The sequence below is a fragment of the Glycine soja genome, chromosome 19 (assembly GCF_004193775.1).
Source record: "Glycine soja cultivar W05 chromosome 19, ASM419377v2, whole genome shotgun sequence".
In the NCBI taxonomy this organism is placed as follows: Eukaryota; Viridiplantae; Streptophyta; class Magnoliopsida; order Fabales; family Fabaceae; genus Glycine; species Glycine soja.
In genome coordinates this window covers 36,069,932-36,091,255 of record NC_041020.1, presented here as the reverse complement: position 1 = coordinate 36,091,255, position 21,324 = coordinate 36,069,932, and the positions used below count along the sequence as shown (strand labels likewise).

The 21,324-nt window shown below is 31.9% G+C and overlaps 1 long non-coding RNA gene and 1 pseudogene across 5 annotated transcripts; one reads left to right on the top strand and one right to left on the bottom strand.

The window, feature by feature from the left end:
* Nucleotides 1–203: 203 nt before the first annotated feature.
* Nucleotides 204–4,196, top strand: LOC114400265 (annotated as a pseudogene). 4 transcript variants are annotated; one of them, XR_003663921.1, is made up of 3 exons: nucleotides 204–341; nucleotides 1,347–1,392; nucleotides 3,317–4,196. The product of XR_003663921.1 is annotated as a calcium load-activated calcium channel pseudogene, transcript variant X2 (transcript). The 4 variants fall into 4 exon arrangements; XR_003663920.1 differs by having other exon boundaries at nucleotides 1,347–1,397; XR_003663922.1 differs by lacking the exon at nucleotides 1,347–1,392 and having other exon boundaries at nucleotides 208–341.
* Nucleotides 4,197–12,172: 7,976 nt separating this feature from the next.
* On the bottom strand, nucleotides 12,173–15,396 carry LOC114400714. The gene is made up of 3 exons (XR_003663998.1): nucleotides 15,127–15,396; nucleotides 14,804–14,893; nucleotides 12,173–12,538 (listed from the first exon to the last, which is right to left on the bottom strand). It is a non-coding gene; the product is annotated as an uncharacterized LOC114400714 (long non-coding RNA).
* Between the last annotated feature and the right edge of the window lie 5,928 nt (nucleotides 15,397–21,324).

Here is a 21,324-nt window from a genome sequence, read left to right as displayed (position 1 = left end):
TGTTTAAAATTGAAGGAAAAAAAAGGGTGGTGTCGTACCAAATAAAAAAAAGAGTGGTGCGAGAGTGAATAACTATGGTGGTGTGAATAATATAAATGGGAGGGCAAAAGTTTGGGTAATGAGTTGTAGGCCCAATTTGAGAAATGGGTTTAATGGGCCGAACAGTTCAAGGATTCAAATGTGACGATCGACGAAGCCTTTTGAGTTGTGACAGTTTCATTATTATGATTTTAATTTAATTTGATTTTATAGCGACGAGACCAGCGAGCACCACCACCGCGACCGGCGAGCCCAGCCACCGTGTTCGACTTCGAATTGAGTCCGAGAAGGCTGTTAGATAGGTGAAAGAGAAGTTTAATTCAGAATTTTAACGCAAACAACAGATCCAACTTGAAAACGCAGATCGAATATGCGATGCTATATGTGTGTCTTTTGCTTTTTAATTTAGATCCGTAATTGGAGCCACACTATTCAGGCGTTTCAGAAAACCCTCGTTTTTTTTTTCTTTTTCTTTGGTTGTTTTCCGTCGGTTCGCGACGGATCTAGTTCGGATTTGCGCGGGCCAATTGGTGAAAAATAAAAGACTCGATTTATCATTATTATTTTTCTCCAATTTTTTGTTCTCTTTTTTGGGTCTCCTTAAAAAATATGGTACTTTGAGTTATATTCTGAATGAAGAATTTTATTTTATTTTATTTTAAAAATTTCTCTCAAATTGTGTTCAAATGTTTGCTCACTATGCTATATTGCTATCTTGATGATAAGTAGATGCAAACTTACTTACTTGAGTTGATAAAAAAATGTTAAATAGTTGAGAGTTTTTTTACTGAGCCGAAAAGGGGGTAACACGATTTGATTTTTTTGCTAGTTAATGAAGTAGGGTGAGTTATTTATTGTTTTATGTTTGATTTTTGGTAGGTTGATTATGTTGACTACTGAGATTTAGAAGATTGTCAACTTTGGTCCATTGCTTGTTTTCTTTTCTCGCTTTATGATGCCGATTTTATTCGTGCTATGTTGTTATTCTGAACTTGTGTGACATTTCTTACTTTCTGATGAATTGAGGAGTATGCATTCTTAAATAGTGAAAACTGAGATTTCAATAATCACTGTAGTTATGTGTTAGTTTGTTCTGCAGGACTGCTAATTTCTTTATATGTTCAAGAATGAATTTACTATTGAAACTCTAAAGTTCAACGACTTTTTTCCGTTGAAATTGAGGGAATGGATTCTGGGAATCTGGTTACTTGGAGTATCTTGTGATCTGTTTTGTTTTAGATTATATAATGTTTGTTGCTTCTATGTGATGTGACTTTACATCATTTTCGTATTTTCTGAATTTTCAGGCTTTTATATTGAAAACTGAGACTTGAAGGGAAGCGGTTATAATTGGTCTGGTAAAACAATCCTGTTATTTTGTTGTAGAACACTTAAGTTTGTTCTTGATTAATGATTAGGGAATTGAATGAATTTGATCGATTTGTATCTTAGAAAACTCAAATTCTTGACTTGAACATTTAATATTTAACTGCAAAATAGTAATGACAAGTCCCAATTCACTATTGGTTCTTTTTGCACAAGACACATCCTCTTGCTGTCCGTTTTGTTAAACAGTAGCATGAAGATTTGATAAAAGTAGCTACATATGGATACATTCTTTGGCTCTTATTTTCAAAGAAAATTGTTCTGTTTTAGCTTTTTGTTTCTGCACTTAGTCTTTATAAGTTCTATAATAAGCACATTGATTGACTGCAAGAAGCCTGAGCTTGTTAGCCTAGCTCTTTGATGATTGCTTATTGGTCTCAGAAGTTTTTCTGAGCTAATTAAGTTTACATCCCACTATTTTTAAAATTATCTCTACCAAATTTCTTCTACCTAAAACTATCAAATTGTCATTCTTTTATGCAAAATCCTTACGAAATTTAATCCATTAAATTGTTTTAAACCTTGTGCTCAAAATTCACCAACCAAAAAACATCACATTTCACCCAAAATAAAAAAACTCAAATTTTCTCCTCTTCACATTCTACTAAATCCTTCAAATTTTGTCATTTTTTTCACTAAATTTCTTGCTTCTAAACTTCTAAAATTATTTCATATCCCGAATCCATCATAAACCCCTAAATATATAGTTAGAAAATGATAATTTGAAGGTTTTTGATGAAAGAAAACTAACAGAAAGACCAAATTTAGTTAATTATAAAAAATTGAGGGACATAAATGGCTTGTAAAAAACTTGGGGGGACCAAAATTGCTCCATTTAAAGCAACTAAAAGTGCAATTAAGCCTTGTTCAAACATAAAGAGATATTGAAATGAATTAGATTCAGGTTAATCTGTGATAAATTGTTCAGTAATTTGGAGATAGTTGGTATTTCCATAATTTTATTTTTATTTTTTCAAGCTTATGTTATACTACATTATAAGAACTAACTAGCTACATGCTAAGTTGCTGCTGCTTTTTATTTTAATTTTTTAATTTTTTTTAATTGTCAAAGGCTTTTATCGTTATGGTTTGTGGTGTTGATGGACAATAATTGTTCAAATTTCTAACCAATATGGAAATTAGGTTCATGCTAATCTGTGATACATTAGTTATGTTAGTTGGAGATAATTGATGTTTCTTTAATTGACGTTTCAAGCTTATGTTAAACTACATGGTATGGACTAATAGTATGCTACATACAATGCTGCTATTTTTCTTTACTTTTTTTTGGCTTAAATGGTTGAAGGTTATTATTCATTGGGTAAATAACATTGCCTTTCCGCAAGAGATGCTTAAATTACGTTGTCCTTTCTATAATTTAAAAAAATTACAATCCCCATCCCTAAAAGATGGAATGTGCTACACTTTAGTCCATTTTAATGTAAACAAACCCCTTGTGGTTAGTAGAGTGAGCCACAGGAACATTTTTCCTGTGTAACTTTTGGTACCACCTCTAGCTAATTTTGAACATCCTATTATCAAATTTTAAAACTTTAGAAACTCCTACTGCTATCTTCCGGATTTTACTTAAAAAAATCTTCATTCCAACTTCTAAAGTCTCAAAGTTGATAATAAGTATTTAAAACTAGCTGCTACTGATGCTTTGAGTTACCGAGATAGAGAAAATATGCCTAAGAGGCTTGTTCACACTAAAACAAACTAAAGCATAACATATGAAGTAGAGGGAAGTGCTATTTTCAAAAGAGGAGGGAGGTCAGTGTAAATTAAGCATTTTTTTGGAGAAGGTGAATGTAATTTGCCCTATTTATTGTTCTGTTCTTTTAATGAGGAGTTATATAATGTGTGATTAAATGTTTTCTTATTTATACAGGCTTTGGACGTTTAAACAATTCCGATCAAGATCCAATTTTGCCTTCCCATTTTCTCGTCGTTTTTTTGTAACGGTCTTTCCATGGCATATCCCTTCTCTGATTTCAAGTACTCAGATGGCCTCAGTGTAGTGGGTATCTCCTTCTGCACAGCTATTGTCTGTGAGGCTATCTCATGGGTTCTTATCTATCGGACCAATTCTTACAAAAACCTTAGGTCCTCCATTGACAAAGCCTCCAAGAAACTTGAGACCATGAAGACTGACAGCAATAAAATCAACATCAAGAAGTCCAAGACCAAAAAAATTGACCGTGTTGAGACAAGCCTCAAAGAATCTAGCCGTGACCTGTCTCTCTTCAAGTTCAAGTCTGGGGGTGTGGTGGCTCTGGTTCTCTTTGTGGTCTTTGGGTTGCTGAATTCACTCTTCGAAGGCAAGGTTGTTGCCAAATTGCCCTTCAAACCTTTTGGGCTTATTATGAAGATGAGCCATCGAGGGTTGCAGGGTAATGACCCCACTGATTGTTCCATGGCATTTCTGTACTTCTTGTGTTCCATTAGCATCAGAACAAATTTGCAGAAGTTCTTGGGTTTTGCACCACCAAGAGGTGCAAGTGCTGGCCTCTTTCCAATGCCTGATCCAAAGACCAGTTGATTGGGTTTTTACAATATTTAAACTTTTTATCTCAGTTGTTTCTAGGTTGAAGATGATATGGAACTGCAAAACTTCAGTCATTTATATTTTTGATTTGGTTCTCTTAGGGGAGTCCAGAATGATTTTAATTGGTACAACTGATACTGAAAACAGTCAACTCCAGTTTTACGATGGTGATTTTCTTGTTAAGTTTTGATTTAAGTGCAATAAAGACTCTTCGTCTATGGTACTAGGTTGCCCCCCCCCCCCCCCCCCCCCCCCCACACACGTTTCCCTAAGTCTAGAATTTTGTTGCTTTTACTATCTCTTACAAGAGGGGACACAATTATCATTATAAAGTAATCAATAATGTCATCTATATGTTATTCGGATATTTGGTTGAGATATATAATTTTAATTTATTTCACTAAAATAATTAATTTATTTTCTTCTTTTACTAATAGGTTGAGAAATGTTAGTGACAAATTCTCTAAACATTTTTTTATTATTGATTAAAATTTATTAAAAAATACAAGTGTTTAAAGAGTTTAATATTTATGCATTGATGGTATAAAATAATTTTATAATATCATTTAATTATAAATTATCGTTTAAATATTTTATATAATTAAAATTTATAGTAACAATTATTTTTGAATGTATAAATTATATTATAATTATAATTTATAATAAATAAATATTTGTGAACATATAAATAGATTATATTTTAAATTTATGACGTATAGTTTATATTGTGATATAAGATTATTTTAAATTGTTTGATAATTTCTTTTCTAAAAAATATTAAAATTTAATTTAAAATAAAATAAAGATGAAAGGAAAGGTTGAAAAAGATAAGCAATTAAGAAAATTAAATATATAGGTAAGGATAAATGAAAAATGATAACTCCTATAAACAATTCTATTTAATAAAAAGTTAAAAACACTTTCGTAGAAAAACAACTCTTAACAACTCTTTTGCTTAAGATGGTTATTTTAATTTAGGTTTAATTACTTAGTTGATCCTATAGTTTTAGGATTCATATTTTTTTAGTTCTTATAGTTTGAAAGTGATTTTTTTAGTCTTATAGTATACATTTTAATTCTTTTTTAATCCCTATAGTTTACATTTTAATTCTCTTTTCTTGTAGTGGTTTTTTTAGTCCTTATAATTTCCATTTTAATTTTCTTTTAGTTCCTATAGTTTAAAAGTATTCTTTTTAGTTCCTATACTTTATATTTTAATTCTATTTTAGTCTTTACCATCAAAATATCAATAATATTATCAATTACAATTAAATACAAAAATATTAGTAAATAATTCGTAACTAATTTATCGTAAGATAATTTGTAATAAAAAAATAGTTGATAATTTATAACTAATTTGTAACTAATTATTTTTATATTTTTTAGTAAAGACTAAAAGGTAATTAAAATACAAATGATAAGGACTAAAAAGATCACTTTCAAACTAAAGGAACTAAAAGAGAATTAAAATACAAAAGATTAAAAACACCACTTTTAAACTATAAGTATTAAAAGAGAATTAAAATGTAAACTATAGGAACTAAAAAAACCAAAAAGATATGAATGGTGAAACTATAGGGACCAAATGAGTAATTTAACCTGTAATTTATGTAAAAAAGATCGGGTAACCATGGTACTTAGTTATGGATGAGTTGACTACGTTAGGATCTAACTTCTTTAAAAAGGAATTTAATTAATTAAATTTGTATACATTTTAATTCATTAAAATTTTGAAAATCTTTATTTGAAGCTACCCCAAGTCCGAAATTGAAATGGTGTGTACATCTGTGCAATGACGAGTCATAGCACCCGTCTTAGGTTTGGCGGAGCATTGCTTCTCAGGTTTTGCTTAGAGGTGGGTAAACGAGCCTAAGTCCATGGACTGGCCCGCGGTCTGCGTGGGTAACAGACCAATTTTTTTAAACAGTCCATGGTTATGTCATGTTTTTTGGCCCGCCCCGCTTAACCCGTGGACTACGCAGGTTTGGCCCGCGGGTTGCCCGCATTAGGTTTGATTTGTGTGACCCAGTTATATTAGGTTTGATTTTGTCTCTTTCACTTTAAACTTTTCTTTCTTCTTCTCTTCACAGACTTGTGGTTGCAGTAGGTTAAGAACACTTTTTCTCCTCACGATTCTTCTCCACCACGCATTCATGCACGCGTGCCGTCACACGACTCTTTTCCTTTCAAGGAAAACAGAACGCGACTCATCGCAACAGCACTGCCTCAACCCACCACCACGCCACCACGCAAAGTATATCTCTTCTCTCTCTAGAATTTGTTTTTATCCTATTTTTGTTGGGGCTGAATGGTTGATTTTTGTCGGGGCTAAATGCTTGATTCAATTTTTCCATAGCGCTTAAGAAACAAAAGCCAATTTTTTTGTATTTTTCACACGTTTTTGTTTTGGTATTTGACATTTTTGTCGCATTAATTAATTATATTATATCAACATACAATTAGAGCATGAGAGATGGAATCTATTAATAATTTCAAAATTTTAGTTTGAGCATGACAACACCAAAAGGATAGAAATTGCAAAATGAAAATAATGCTAATATTGAACTAGGCTTCTTGTTGACAACGTGCAAGCCTTGATATGTACTCAAAATTGGTTTCTAGGATTTGATATGTAAGGTAAATAATATGTAATAATTGTTGTCTTTTAATCACTTAACTTGAGTTTATTCTAATATTTATTATTATTTTGAGTTTTAGGAAAAGAAGATGAAGATGTGGAGATGGAGAAGACTCAAACTACTTCAAATATGAAATCATTTGTTGTTGGAGATGTTTAAGTTTCATATTTTAGATTTGTTGCTTGGATTTTTTTTTTGTTAAGACATTGTTTATTTTATTGATGTTATTAATTGATTGTTGAGATTTTATTTACATTTGTGTTGAATTTAATTTGATTGTGTTACATTTTTATTGAAATTGAAATTTCTTTAAAACTAGGCCCGCGGACCGGTCTGTTTGAACCGCGGGTCCGTGGGACAGGGACGGACCAATTTATTTGGTCCGTGTAAGAATGCGGAATAGGCTGACCCGGTCCACTGTCAATATAAGCTTATGCGGGTGAGTCTTACGCAGGACAGACTGGCCGGCTTACTCACCCCTAGTTTTGCTAAAGAAGGGCATAGGTGGTGTATTGGGTCAGGTTCCAACATTAATGTATGGGATGAACCGTGGTTAAGAAATAATTGCATCCTAGTGATTTGCTCTTTAGGATCAAAAAGCTTGGGATACTCATCTTGTCTCTGAACTTTTTGGTGTTGATGTCCCTGACCTTATTTTAGAGGATTAGGTTTCAAAACAAAGGGATTGAATGTCCATCTACTCATTGATGGAACTTTGAGCAAAAATATTGAGGGAGCCAAAATAAGAACTAAACAAAAAATATTTATAAATTACTAGCTATTCGATAGTTTCATCTAAATTCATAGATTTTTTCCTCTAATTTTTCTCAAAACAAAGGAAAATAGAAATTCTTAAAATAATAAGGTGAAAATAATTTTAAAAATATTATGACTCATTGTATTGTATTATTTCTCACCTATTTATACTAATCTCTCTATTCTATTTTTCTTAAAATAACTAAATATTTTTAATTTTCATTTTATTTCTCATCTTTTTTATTTCATCTATCTTATTTTTCTCCTGTATACCAAACACATTCTAAATATCCACAAACATATAGATAATTTTTAAAAAAATGGGGGGGGGGGGGGGGGGGGGGTGGACAGTGGAATCTCTTAATGACCAGTGTGGGAGCTTTTCTAAAATTATGCTTCATGTTACTTCAGAAATTGCAGGGGATGGCCTCAGGCAAAAGCGTCAGAGGACGAATTCTGCTGTTCCTCAATCTCAAGAGCACCGCTGGACTGCTCCATGTGAAGGCTTTATGAAATTCAACGTGAATGTCTATTTTAGAAACTCTCTGATGCAACTTACTAGTTGGTGTATGTGTATCAGAAATTTGTATATATGATCAGTTTGTGTGAACCAAGACATCAAACATTCACAAGGTATGCTACGATGTCCTCAAAGGGGAAGCTTTGGAGTGGGCTATTTCTTTCATCCTATGATCTTTGAGATGGCTTGAAAAATAGTGGTTGACGGCCTTCACAGAAGAGTCCCCCACTATGGTGGCCAAAACCGCCGGAGTGAGAGGAAGAGGAAGAGGAAGAGGGAAATATGAGAAAAAATATTTGTTAGTGAATATTATCAACAGTGTTAACTTTAAATTGATGGAAAAATTATTTTAAATATTTAATTTAAAAAGATAAAAAATTAAAATAAATTTTTTAAAAGAAGAAGGAATCAAAGTAAACAAAAAAATTAAGATAAGAAACCATAATGGTCAATTAGCAATTGTTATTTTTCCAGTGAGGAGGTTCCTCCAATTACGTCTTTATTTTTATTTTTATTTTTTTTTATCAATGTGGAGGTTTCATCCTATACATTTTTATTCTTAAACTTAATTCTCAAAAAAAAAAATCTATTAATATCTTATTAAAATTTTACAATCATGTTATATTTTTAAGAATATTATAACTAAAAATGTTATTTTTGGATATATTTGAAAATGTGTTTAATTGCATTTAATATTTTTGGAAACATCTTTTAAAATTTAAAATAATTTAAATAAAAAAGAAGTTAATGTTATTTTAGGAAATAACTCTCCCTATTCCCACAAAAATACTAATATTGTTTAGAATCAATAATATCCAAGAATAATTTTTCAAAGCTTACAACAAACATGAGAATATATCATTCCCGTATTTACATTTTAAGGAATCAACTTTTAATATGTAAAACAAGCACATTCTAAATATTTTCTAAAAAAAGGTTAATAGTAATAACCATTTCGACTTTACTTTTTATGTAATTATTCACATAAGCTTGTGTTTTACAAAATGTTCAAGTCATAATGACTTAATAATGTGAGTTATACGATTGACTTAATAATTGAGAAGAAAGACATTTAAGGCCGTGTTTAGTTAAGGGGAGAAAAGAGAAATAGAAAATAAATTTCGTGAGTTCGACACCTCCTACATGTCCCTTTAATTAAAAAAAAACTTCTATTTTCATCTTTTCCATTTACATCCTCTAAATCGAACATATCCTAAGAGTTGAAGGGAGAAGAGAGAGATAGAGATTGTGAGTTTGAATCATCCTACTAACATTCTAACAAAAACTAATAACATATATTGAGCAATAAAAAAAAGATGATGTAATAATTCTTAACTTTTCCAAATTATAAAAAATAAGTTGTTAGGGATAATTATGTGTTTTTTTTTGTATCGCTATGATATTGATGCAGAGTATGTATTAGTTTTATTAATGACTAATATTTATTGGAGAACTTTGACAGGTTTAATGGAGTCTCTCCTCACAAAGGTATTTTTCGCATCCACAAAACTCGAATATGAGACCTTAAGATCAAATTCAGTATCATTCGGACTAATGACTTGTTGATACAATTTTTGATTTATTTAGTATTTAGTATTTACTATTTGGGTATTATAAGAACCTTATATTTTAAAGAACACTTGAGTTATGATCACATAATTATATCTACTTTTTTCTTTAAAAGATAATGACTTTCTTTCATATTTTCTCATATTAATAATATTTTAATTAATATGAATCAATCCAATTTTTTACCTATAAGACTACTTAACTTTGATTTTTCATTACTCTCAAGGATACATAAGATTAAGGAAAACGTGTATATATTAAAGTTATTTAACCCAAAGAATAATTTTAGAAAAAAATACGTATATCTATTTTAAAATGTTCTATTGAAACTAAGTACGGGAATTTGTTTATTTTCAAGAAACATGTTTAAATTTCAAAAAATGTTTAGAGCTAACTAAATATATTTTAACCATTTCTTGCATTGATACACAAAATTCGTGGTTCTCAACTATATATATTTTCCCTCCTACCATATATCATTTTAAAGACACTTGCTTTAGTCGATTTATAAAAGTTCAATTGAGTTAAATTTCTTCATAAGCACATCGAAGTTAAGACATGTTTTAATGTTCAAAAATATTTTTTGAGAAATATTTATAGATTTTCACATATTTTTTGTGAGATTCAAACTTGTATTTTTATTATAAGATAAGATAACTTTTTAATCCTTACAAACAAATTGTACTTTCATTTACTTTTTAAGCACCATTGTTTCCATGGAAATTAAATCCATATGCACGTATATTGTGAAGTCGTGGACAGTAAAGCCACTTTTGTGGCATGCAAGTAAAAAAGAAATGGCTGAATATTTTACCTCTACATAGCTCCTAGGCTTGTAAAATTTGTTGGAAGGGTAGAAATTGTGTCAAGGCATTTAATGCACACGTTGCAATCTTTGCCTATAAATAACAACCCATTTTGCTCATTAGATTATCCCATTACAAGTAGAATCCATTCTTAGAGAGAGTTCTTTTAGTGGAGTTGTATTTTCTTATTACAAGAGAAAGTGTGTAATTGTTATATATATATATATATATATATATATATATATATATATATTTAGAGAGATTGTAATTTTCTTCCATTAAGTGAAAATATTTCTCTAGTTTTGTTCGTGCTTTGTCCCTTATCCATTGAGGGTTTTCTATGTTAAAATATTGTGCGTCCATTCCTATTTTTCTCATCTCTTATTTTAGCTACGAGATATTATTTTGTTACTTTGGTATTCAATAGTAGTATTAGAGCCAATAGGTTTTGATATTGTTCTACTGCAATAAACGTTGGCATGCTGATCTAGTGCCGGAGAAAATTTTTAATATGCTCAATGGTTGCAATTAGTTTGATCTTTCACATCAAAAAAGAATTATTCTTGTTCCTGGATATATAGTGAGGTAGTATGAAAGTGCATGTCTGGGAAAGTTCTGACTAAGGAAAAATTTGGTATTTAAGTGTGCTGCTGGTGACCCACCTCTCTTTCCTGGAAGCTTACTTGGTGTACTAGTTCACAGTCACCGTCTCTGTACAGTAGGTGGTACCATAAACGGTGGAAGTTATGTGAAATCATGGCAACAAAGTACAACATAGAGAAGTTTAATGGGAGTAAATATTGTGTGAAAATTGAAGATAAGAGAAGAGTAAGAATGGACCTAAAATATTTTAAAGTGGAAAACCCTCAACTGATAAAGAAAAAATCACATGCATGACTAGAGAAATATTTTCACTAAATAGAAGAAAATTGCAACCTCTCTCTAAATATAAGGAGAGAACAATTACACACTCTCTCTTATAATAGGAGAATACAACTCTCACTCAAAGAACTTTCTCTAAGAATGGATACCACAATTGATGAGCAAAACGACTAGCTATTTATAGGCAAAGATGGCAACGTATGCATTAAATGCCATGGCACAATTTCTACCCTTCCAATTAATTTCACAGTCCTAGCTATGTAGAGGCAAAATATTCAGCCGTTCCTTTTTTACTTAAAGTTGCTTTACTGTCCACAACTTCACAATCTCCCACTTGAAGCTACTTTTGTGAGCTTCCAAATTCCTCTCTACCTTGTCATTTCCTTGCTGCTTACGTTTTTGATAGGCCAAATGAGGATTGACTCCATTCAAACTTGTTTGCATTCATGGGATTCACCATAACATCTACTAGGTTATCTTTAGTGTGAATCTTCTGCATATCTACACTTTATTCTTGTACTGGTGGGAAGCCTTATGTACACCATGATTTGTACTAGACCAGGCATTGCACAAGCAGTGAGAGCGGTTAGTAGGTTCATGGCAGATCTTGGTAAAGAGATCTGGAATGTTGTTAAGAGGATCTTTAGATACATCAATGGAACCTCAGGTGTTGCATTATGTTTTGAAAGATCAGAATTTATTGTTAGGAGCTATGTTGATTCAGTATGCAGCTGATCTTGATAAGAGAAAATCTACTATTGACTATGTGTTTACACTTGGAAGGAGGGTCAGTGAGCAGGTTATCCAAATTACAGCTTGCTGTGTCTTTGTCTACTACAGCATAAGACTACTGTGTATTGTGACAGTCAAAGTGCCTTGTGTCGAATAAGAATTTGAGTAATTTGAACAATAGAATACGAATAATGGTTCAAGTATATCTAGTTGTTAGTAACAGTTTATACTATTCAAGTAGAACGTAATAAGGCTAGCAGAAGGCCAAAGCCATTAGATCACTCAAAATCTTGGATACTGATTGAAGACCATATAGAGTAGGATATATCCATTATAAGAAAGAATATGGTAGGACAAAGTTCAAGTACATAACATTTCACTATTCGTGGGTACTAAGAACATCAACTATACAAATTTGGGAGACATAAGTTTTTCAAAAAAAGAAGGGATGAGAATACCCACTATAACAAGTCACAAATATTTACAACAAGGGGAATAGGAAATAGGCCTAGGCCATTAGCTCCCACAAATACACTATACAAAACAAAACATAACACAAGCAAAACATATAATAGCACACAACCCTCGGTTGTTGTGTTTAATTAACAACCATCTGCCCTACCACTGTGGCCTTCCTATGATCCTTCTCACCTGTTCAATGCTTAAAACCAAGCAAAATCAAGAAAACACAAACAAGGAGGAATGAGACTTTGTAGTAAAATACGATAAAGGCGGGAGAATAAGCATACAGATAACACCTAAGTTCTTTAACACATATATACACCTATTGAGTTGCACATCATATTTTATGACTAACAAAATACATTTTATATATAACAAACAAGTATGCCAACAGTCAATATCAGATAGAAACATATATCTCAATCAAAGTATTTGTACTTACACTAGTCATCACACAATTTGAAATCATTACAATCCCCATATATCAAACAATCACCAACCCATAAAGTTAGTCATCCTATATGAGTGTGATGCATGTTCCTATGTTAGTCATTACTACTCTTCCATTTATAATGTCATACATGGGGTACCCCAATAGTATTTATATGACACCCTTGGCACTAAGCCATGGAATATCCCAGAAACTTGAAGTAGCACTTAGCTTGGGATATCACCAAGTCTGGGTGACACTAAGCCTGGAGTGTGCCAGTAAGTCCTGGGATGCAGTGATGCATGGTTTATTTCAATTTCTTTCTCTTCACATTAGAGATGAGGCATATGGAATAAATTTTCCAAGAAAACACTTGCCCCTCATTTGTAAATCTTTCCATTTTCATTTGACAAGTCTTTATCTCACCCATAAAGCAAAATCATAAGCCTTCAAAAAAAGAAGTGTTTAGGACTAGTTAAAACATCAAATACGAATTTTAAAAGTAAAGGATTTTGGATTTAAATTATACTAAGTAATATGATTATAAGTTCATATAAATTTAGATATAGATGTAGATAGGAAGTATTGAAGGAACTAAGTATAAAATTTTCTAAAACCAAAAGCTACAATTAAGAACCATACATTAGCTTGAAAACAATTTAGACCAATAAAAGGCAGTTGGGTGAGAAAAATCTCAAAAACCGAAAACTCATTAGGACTAAGAATTTACAGAGAACCTCTCAAAGTATCAAGAAAGCACTGGAATATTTTCTATAATTTTTCAACTACCACAACTTCCTCAAATCAAGTCTCATTTCATCTCCAAAGAAGAACAAACTACATAATTTTATTCCATCCCATACTCATCTTATAAAATTCATAATCAATTACCTTAAAATGAAAATCCACCGATTCCAAATCCTCAAGATCCTTATCAAGTCTATTTCTCACTAAAAATACATAGCAAGCATCAATACATGCCAAACAATGCAGTTTATTATTTTTTATCTCACAGCTTCGTAGAATCAAAATCAACAGGGCAGTCTGCAGTGTGAAAATCACTAAAAATCATACAAAATTTGAAATGACATGGGACCAAAAGCATTACGAAGAGGACAAACAAATCTGCAACACTACCAAAAGGGCATAAAAAACAAAGACCTGTGGAAAATACTGTTCAAACCATAACACAAGGGTGGTGCTGTCTCACAATTCTAGCATATAGCATTAAATGTAGTGTAGTTTACTTGTTTAAAATCAGAAACTCAGAATCTACAAGTCACCTAATAAACACACTAAAAGCATATGTCAATCTAGAACTCACACCAATTAATTGCACTTCCATACACATCCTGTTTTGCACCACAATTCAATTCACTTAGAGCAACCATATACATAATGTAAGCATCTCTCAAACACCATTCACAACTCACCAGTCACAATTTAACTATACAATTGCATTCTCTCACAATATAATCAGCACTTGATTGAGTATATTTCTCTTAATTGGAAACAATTACATCAATACAAATTGCGTAATTCAAAGCAATTACACACACAAAGTTTCAATGGCCACAATTTATGTAATTGAAGCATAATCATCAATAATACTTAGCATAAAGTTTATTTATAACTCATCCCTACATTCTCTACTTAGCAAATCACAACTCATTCCGTTAAGCATTTAAATCGATTAAGGCATTATGAATCAGATTTCAAAAGGCAGTGTAACCATCTACATTGATCACCATAATCATAAATTACATAATCATCACATGACATAATTCAAAAAGTGCTCTTTAAGCAATTCGATCAATTGCTTTGAGTTGGGGTTTGCCAGACAGCGAGAGAGCAACATCATTCTCTCAGTGTCATGATTAATTACTATATATAACCATGGCAGCGAGTATATGCGTCTTACAGCGAGTCGTAATTCGACTCTTCGACAATAAAACCCCAAAAGAGTTAAGAGCGGGGAACTCCTAACCCTCTTCGTACACCAAAACGTACATTAGCTCTCACTCCCTCCCTTACCTGAGATTTTCCAGGGACTTCCAAGAGTACGATAAGACGATGTCCTCTGCGTATAGAACTTTCTCTCTAACCCTTAATCGACATAAAACACTATATGGAAACATAAGGACAAAAATACTGTCAAATTAAAGAGCACTAAGAGAACCGAATTTCTGATTAGGAAATTTAAATTTAAAACTACCAAAATAAAATGGAATAAAGGATGTGCTTGGTAACCTAGAAAGAATTCGTACTTGAGATTCTAGAGGTGAGACCACAATTATTTTCTACATGCAAGAAGGAAAAATCAGATTTTGGTGGAGAAATTATGAACGTGGTCTTACCTTGAGTAACGGGAAGAAAGATCAAGCTTTTGGTGTTAAAGGGTCCATGGCTAAGAGACAAGAACACAAGGTGATGATGATTTTTGTTGCTGTGGGTGTCGACAACATCCACTGCGACGAAAGAAATTAAGGAAAAGAGAGTGGTGCTAAGCCATCAAACTCGTGAGGGAAGCTTGGTGTTTAGGATCGTAAGTGATAAGTGTTGTGTGGGGTGTACTGGTTGCTGATTTACAAAAGGGGAATATCACGTGCTATAAGGAAATGGGTAATTGTTAATTGTGGGAGTATATAAGGCTTTAAGAAAGAAAAGTTTTATTAAAGAAACAGAGAGAGAATTAGGGGAAGGGTGTGGTACGTGGGATTAGGGCAGACCGCCTTACAAGACTGGTTTACGTAAAATTTGTGGTCTGAATTGGTTTATTTAATTAAAAAATTAGGTTTAGATTTTTTTAAAAATCTATTAAATTAAATAGATCAGATTTTGACTTATTAGAAAGTCTTATAAGTCTGATAAACTGGCCTATATATATATATACTTATATTATTTTTTGGATAATTAATTTTTTTTAAAAAATATCAGACTTTGATTACACTCGCTCCATAACTTATATTCCTATAATCAAGTAATACTTTAATTATAGATGAGTCATGTGCCCCTTTATATTCCTCATCATTTTTATTGGTTTTCTCTTCCTTTAACTTTTTCTATTACGTTCCTAATCCATAGGAAATGAATATTATAGATTTAATATAAAGAAGACTTTTAAAAAGGCTATCAGGCCAGATTAGACTTTTAAAAAGGTCAGGCCGAACAAAAATAAAATAAAAGTCTTTGATAGACTATAAACCAAGCTCAAGCCTCAAAAATTCATCGTAGACTAGGTTCAAACCTTTCAAAGTCTGGTCTGACCTATTCCCACCCTTATGTGGGATTGAATTAGAAATTTAGGGTAATAAGAATGAAATTGGTATATATTTAATTGAATAAAAAAGAGTAAGATGTAATTTTTATGATCACAATTTAAATTTGGATACCAAGGTAGTAGTTTAAAAATATTAGGAATAGATATAGCAATCATTTTAGAGAATGAAATTAATAGAACAACAATAGGAATTGCTATAGCAATAATTGAGGGCTGGAAATTTAATTTGGATATACTAGGAAAATAAGAATAAAATTTAGATTTTATTGAGATTGCACAAAGATCTCAATATAATAATTTTAGAATTTGAATCATTTTAGGAGATAGAAATTATGTTCTTTAATTGATTACTTTGACTCTAAACGAGTCCCAAAATATTTTAGTCTTCATTATAGATATTAGTGATTATAAAATCACTAATTGCGGGTACTTGACGTAAGATATTGTTCTTTATTCATAAGCCTTATTATACTATTTGCTGGCTAACAACATCAATAATAACTATACTATATAAAAAATTAAATACTTTCCATAAACACACCAAACCATCAACGAAGCACATATACGCAAACATGCTATAGCAAATTATAACCTAACACCTCAAAAGATGTTACACCTTGCACATTACAGAGAATCCAGCTTTTCAATCTAGGACAAAGCACATAGCTGTTCAATACCATTTTACTAGCACTACTAGAAAAAAGACCTTTTACATTTCGATAAAATCGATATTAACAAAAAGATGGTGATATAATAGTAAATAAAATTATTTCATTAACATCATTAAAAAAATGATGTTAACATGCATCATTAACATCAATTTTTCAAAAACTAATGTTATTGTTTTGATGTTAACATTGATTTTCATAAAAATCAACATTGTTTTTCGCGTGCGCGCGTGTGTGTATATATATATAAAATTGAATTTGGTTATCTTCTCGCGTCCACTCTCAGTCTCCTTACTCTCACCCTGACCTTGTCACTTCTGTGGTGTGACATCCTTTATCCCGACATATGCATAAATAAGAAAAACATATAAAAAAATGAAATTTAATTAAACCAATTTTATTCAAATCTCGTAAACAAATTCACATGGGTAAAATGATCATATTTGCTTCATTATTACCAAATAAAACTTATTAAAAACATATCTGTCTCAAAACAAGGTCGTCCAAGTTTACAAAAGAACTCAAGTTAAGTAGTGAAATAAAATAAAGTAAAAAAAAAAAACATGTTCAGAACATCATGCAATTGAAATAAAAACTCATGCCCCAAATGTCACATCTTATCAGAGCATTGTGTCCCAACATCCTCTAACACGAGGTTCTTCAAAGTCATCCACCTAACCATCTGTTCCCATGAACATAAGGTTTGAGATCATCACAGGATCCAAATACAAGCAGCACACATGGAGTGAGTTATCACATTCCTAAACAGATAGAGATAAACAAAATCAAATATATTTAATATAAGTATAACAAACTCAACTTAGCACAATTTGTTTCATCTTACCACTCATTGTGTAACATCACTTGTCCCAAGGATTTAATCACACAATCACACCTTCACATTAATCACGTGTTCAGAACAACACATCTCAAGTACAACACAATGTCTCACACTCACATAATTCATTATCCACTATCACGTAACGAGTCACAATAGTCATTACATAGGCATTATGCAACAAATACACTAAGACTCAATCCTATATATAATGTGGTACCATGTCAGTGAAAAATCTCGTCGGGCGCTTAGAAGTACATGACAAGATAGACCACACACTGGTAAGTTAGGTCACTCTCACTAGGTAAAATCATAGGAAGACCAGTCAGGGTCACGCTGTTTTGCGAGAATGCTCCAACCATGTGAGATCGACACATGCTCAGAGGAGTACTCAAACCAGGTGTATTTACCCCCAAGGCCTAGACTTTGAAGAGTTCGTCAGGGCCTCTCCCTCTTGATTCAGGTCCAACCCAAAAAATATTTTAGCATGCAGACTCTATCTATGAACTGTACAAAACACACAACTCCTCAATTATTCTCAAAATAATTTAATCTTGTCGTGTCTTAAAGTGATTAAACTTGTCGGGTTCCCACAATGGTTTCCATCACAATACTTATCGCGCATAAACTCGTCACCCTTAAAGGGACTTACAATTGTGTGATTGCACAGTTCATAGCTCACAACTCAATACATATAATATCTCAATACACATGTATCTCAAAATTCATCACATATTTAATTTATCACTTAAACACAATTTCAAGCACAATTTCATGATCCCAATATAACAATTTATCATGCTAATCTAGTAAATCTTGTCCAACACAAACAAATTATACAAATATGTTTCTCACAACATGGTGAGTAAAACCCCTCAAACAATTTCACATAATCATGTCAAAATCAAAGGAATTAAAATCATAGGTCAAAAACACGTAAACACCAAGAGCACTCAATTTTATCAACCAATTCGCATCAAAACATCAATTGGTCCTTCAAGCACAACAATATTGTAATTAAAATCGTAAAAGAAGAATTATAATTCAATAAACATCCAAAAATAAATCCCAATTTAATCCTCTAAGGATCCTACACATGTTCATTCTAACCTCAAGTGTGATAAAATCATCCCTTACCTCTAAGCGGTCTCACATGTGTAGTCTGACAGTGATAGCAACATCTCTAGTGGTTCCCTAAGATTTCTTAAGCTTTTTCTCTAGTTGCTCTGCTAGGGTTTCCAACCGTTAGAGAGAAGGAGAATGGATTGAAGCTTCCATTTCATTGTCTCTATGTGAGGGATATTTATCTAATCACACACACTATTTCACAAATCTCAACGGTAGGGGTGTGCAAAAATGAGTTTCGAACCTAGTGTTCAAATTTCACTACGATCCAACGGTTAATGAATCCAAGATTGTAATTTTACTAGGACAAATTTAGGTGTGTGCAAAAAAAAGAAAGCTCTGTGCGAGGAATATTTCTCTCACCATAGATATTATTTCAAAATTACAATGGTGAGGATGTGCAAAGGTAGGTTCCAAACCTGGTGTTCAAATTTCACGATGATCCAACGATAAACGAGTCCAAGATCAAGTTTTACTGGAACTAGTTTGAGTATATGCAAGAAAAAGAGAGGGTTTTGGTAGAGGGAGAAGGAGAAAATGAATTTGAGAGGAAGAGAGTGGAGAGAGTGGAGAGACATGTTGTAAATGTAAAAAATGACTTAATATGTCTCTATTTATAGTTAGGGTATTCTTAGCTTATTATTTACTCTATTTTTCTTTATTTTATTAAAATGAACTCTATTTTACTCTTTATCAAATGAATAAATAAAACATCTTTTTTTTTCATTTCCTAAAAAAACACATATTTATTTTATTTACCTTAAAAACATTATTTTAATTAATAAAACTATTTCTTCTTATTTATTTAATTACAAAAACTTCATTATTTTTCTAAAACTATTTATTTTTAAATAAAACCCTTTTTAATTTATTTTACAAAAAAGGGTGTTTCACGTGGTGCTGCAACTCGTACTCGTACTCTCAGTCTCCTCTGTCGCACTCGTACTCGTACTCTCAATCTCCTTCGTCTCAACGCTCGTACTTTCTCTCGGTTTGAAGCTCGCGACAACTCTCACTCCCACTCGCAGCCACTCTTGGTCTTAGTCATGCTTTAGCTCTCAGTGATCACTCTTCGCGGCGACGACAAGTGTACGAAAGGAGAATGATCAATCTCGGTGTCGGCCTCGGTGACGAGGTATGTCTTTCTCTTACCTTTGGTAACTTCAATTTCAATGCTATGTTAGGGTTCCCTTTCTTCCATGTTTAGTAACTTGTAATTAAGTTTTATTTATTGGATTTTGGTTAACTACATTGGATTTTGGCAACACTATCTTTCTCTTACCATTTTTTTCTTTCTGAGTTTTGGTGCTTCTATTGAAAGCTTTGTGCTATAACTCTATGGTATTTAGTGAGAATTAATAGTAATCTTTTCCTTCCTTTTTCCATTGAAAACTCTATGTTATAACTATTCCACATTGTAGTAGTTAGCTATGAAAAAATACAAGATTGTATTTGATCCTTCACATTGAATAAAAAAAAGGTTGTGGTTGAAACATATGAACAAATAAAAACAGTGTTGGTTTAAATAATGATATAAAAACAATGTTGGTTGAAACATATGATTTGATAATAGAGATATGGACTTCAATAGTGATATATTCAGTTGTTTTAGTTTGTGTTTGTGGGACATAACTCATAACTATGAATTTCCTCCTTACCACCTACTACATTGGTAACATAAATACCTAATATGATCCGTTTAGGAAAGGTGTGGAGAGTCCAATGTCGCAAATGAAATAAATATCAATGATTTTTTGAATTTTGCTATTTTTTTTCGTTTTCTTATATTTTTACAATAATTTTTTTCTTTATAATTCTTTAACCAATTGCACTGATTGTCCTGGGAAGAATTTATGAGGGATCAACAACCATCCATAACATCCCTTTGGGCAATGATCAAGTGAAAGTCGGTGTTGAGTAGTTCGAGATGTTGATGTTTGCATCCCTGTACCCATTCAAGAGGTTTAGCTAGTGGGGCAAACCATTAACACCTTCCTTGCTTGGCTGACACATCTTGTACAACCTTTTTCAAAACAAGTATTTCATTTTGTTGAATTTGTGATTATTAAAAAAAGATTTGTTACAAATAAAGTGTTGACTGTCATTGACTTATGTTTATTAATTGTGTAGGATAAACAGGTAACTAGGAGACCGGCGAAATCTGTAGATAGGCCGAAACCTGATGACGACCCCCTATACCAGATGACATTAAAGATCTTGCAGCTTTTCCTTAAGCCTATGCAAGTGTCATGAGATTTAACTGTGTTTGGGGTGTATAATGATGACGTCCCCTTGTACATAAAGCATGACGATTGTTAACTCGTTGGCAAGTGTACCAAATTGTCACAAGTAGTAAAGTACTCGAAAGTTCGAGTGTCGAATCCATAGGAACTTTGTTTTTACTTAGATTAATGCAAATCCAATTTAAAAGCAATAGATAAATAATTTAAAATAAAGATAAGAGAATATAAGAGATAAGATAAATATTTAAAGATCAAAATAAAAGAAAAAAAATAAAAGATTTAGATTAAAAGATTATAAAGATAGAGATAAAGACAAAGATAGAAAATAAGAAAATAAAAGTAAAAGATAAAAAATAAAAGATTAAGATAAAAATAAGAAAAGATAAGATAAGATAAGAAAA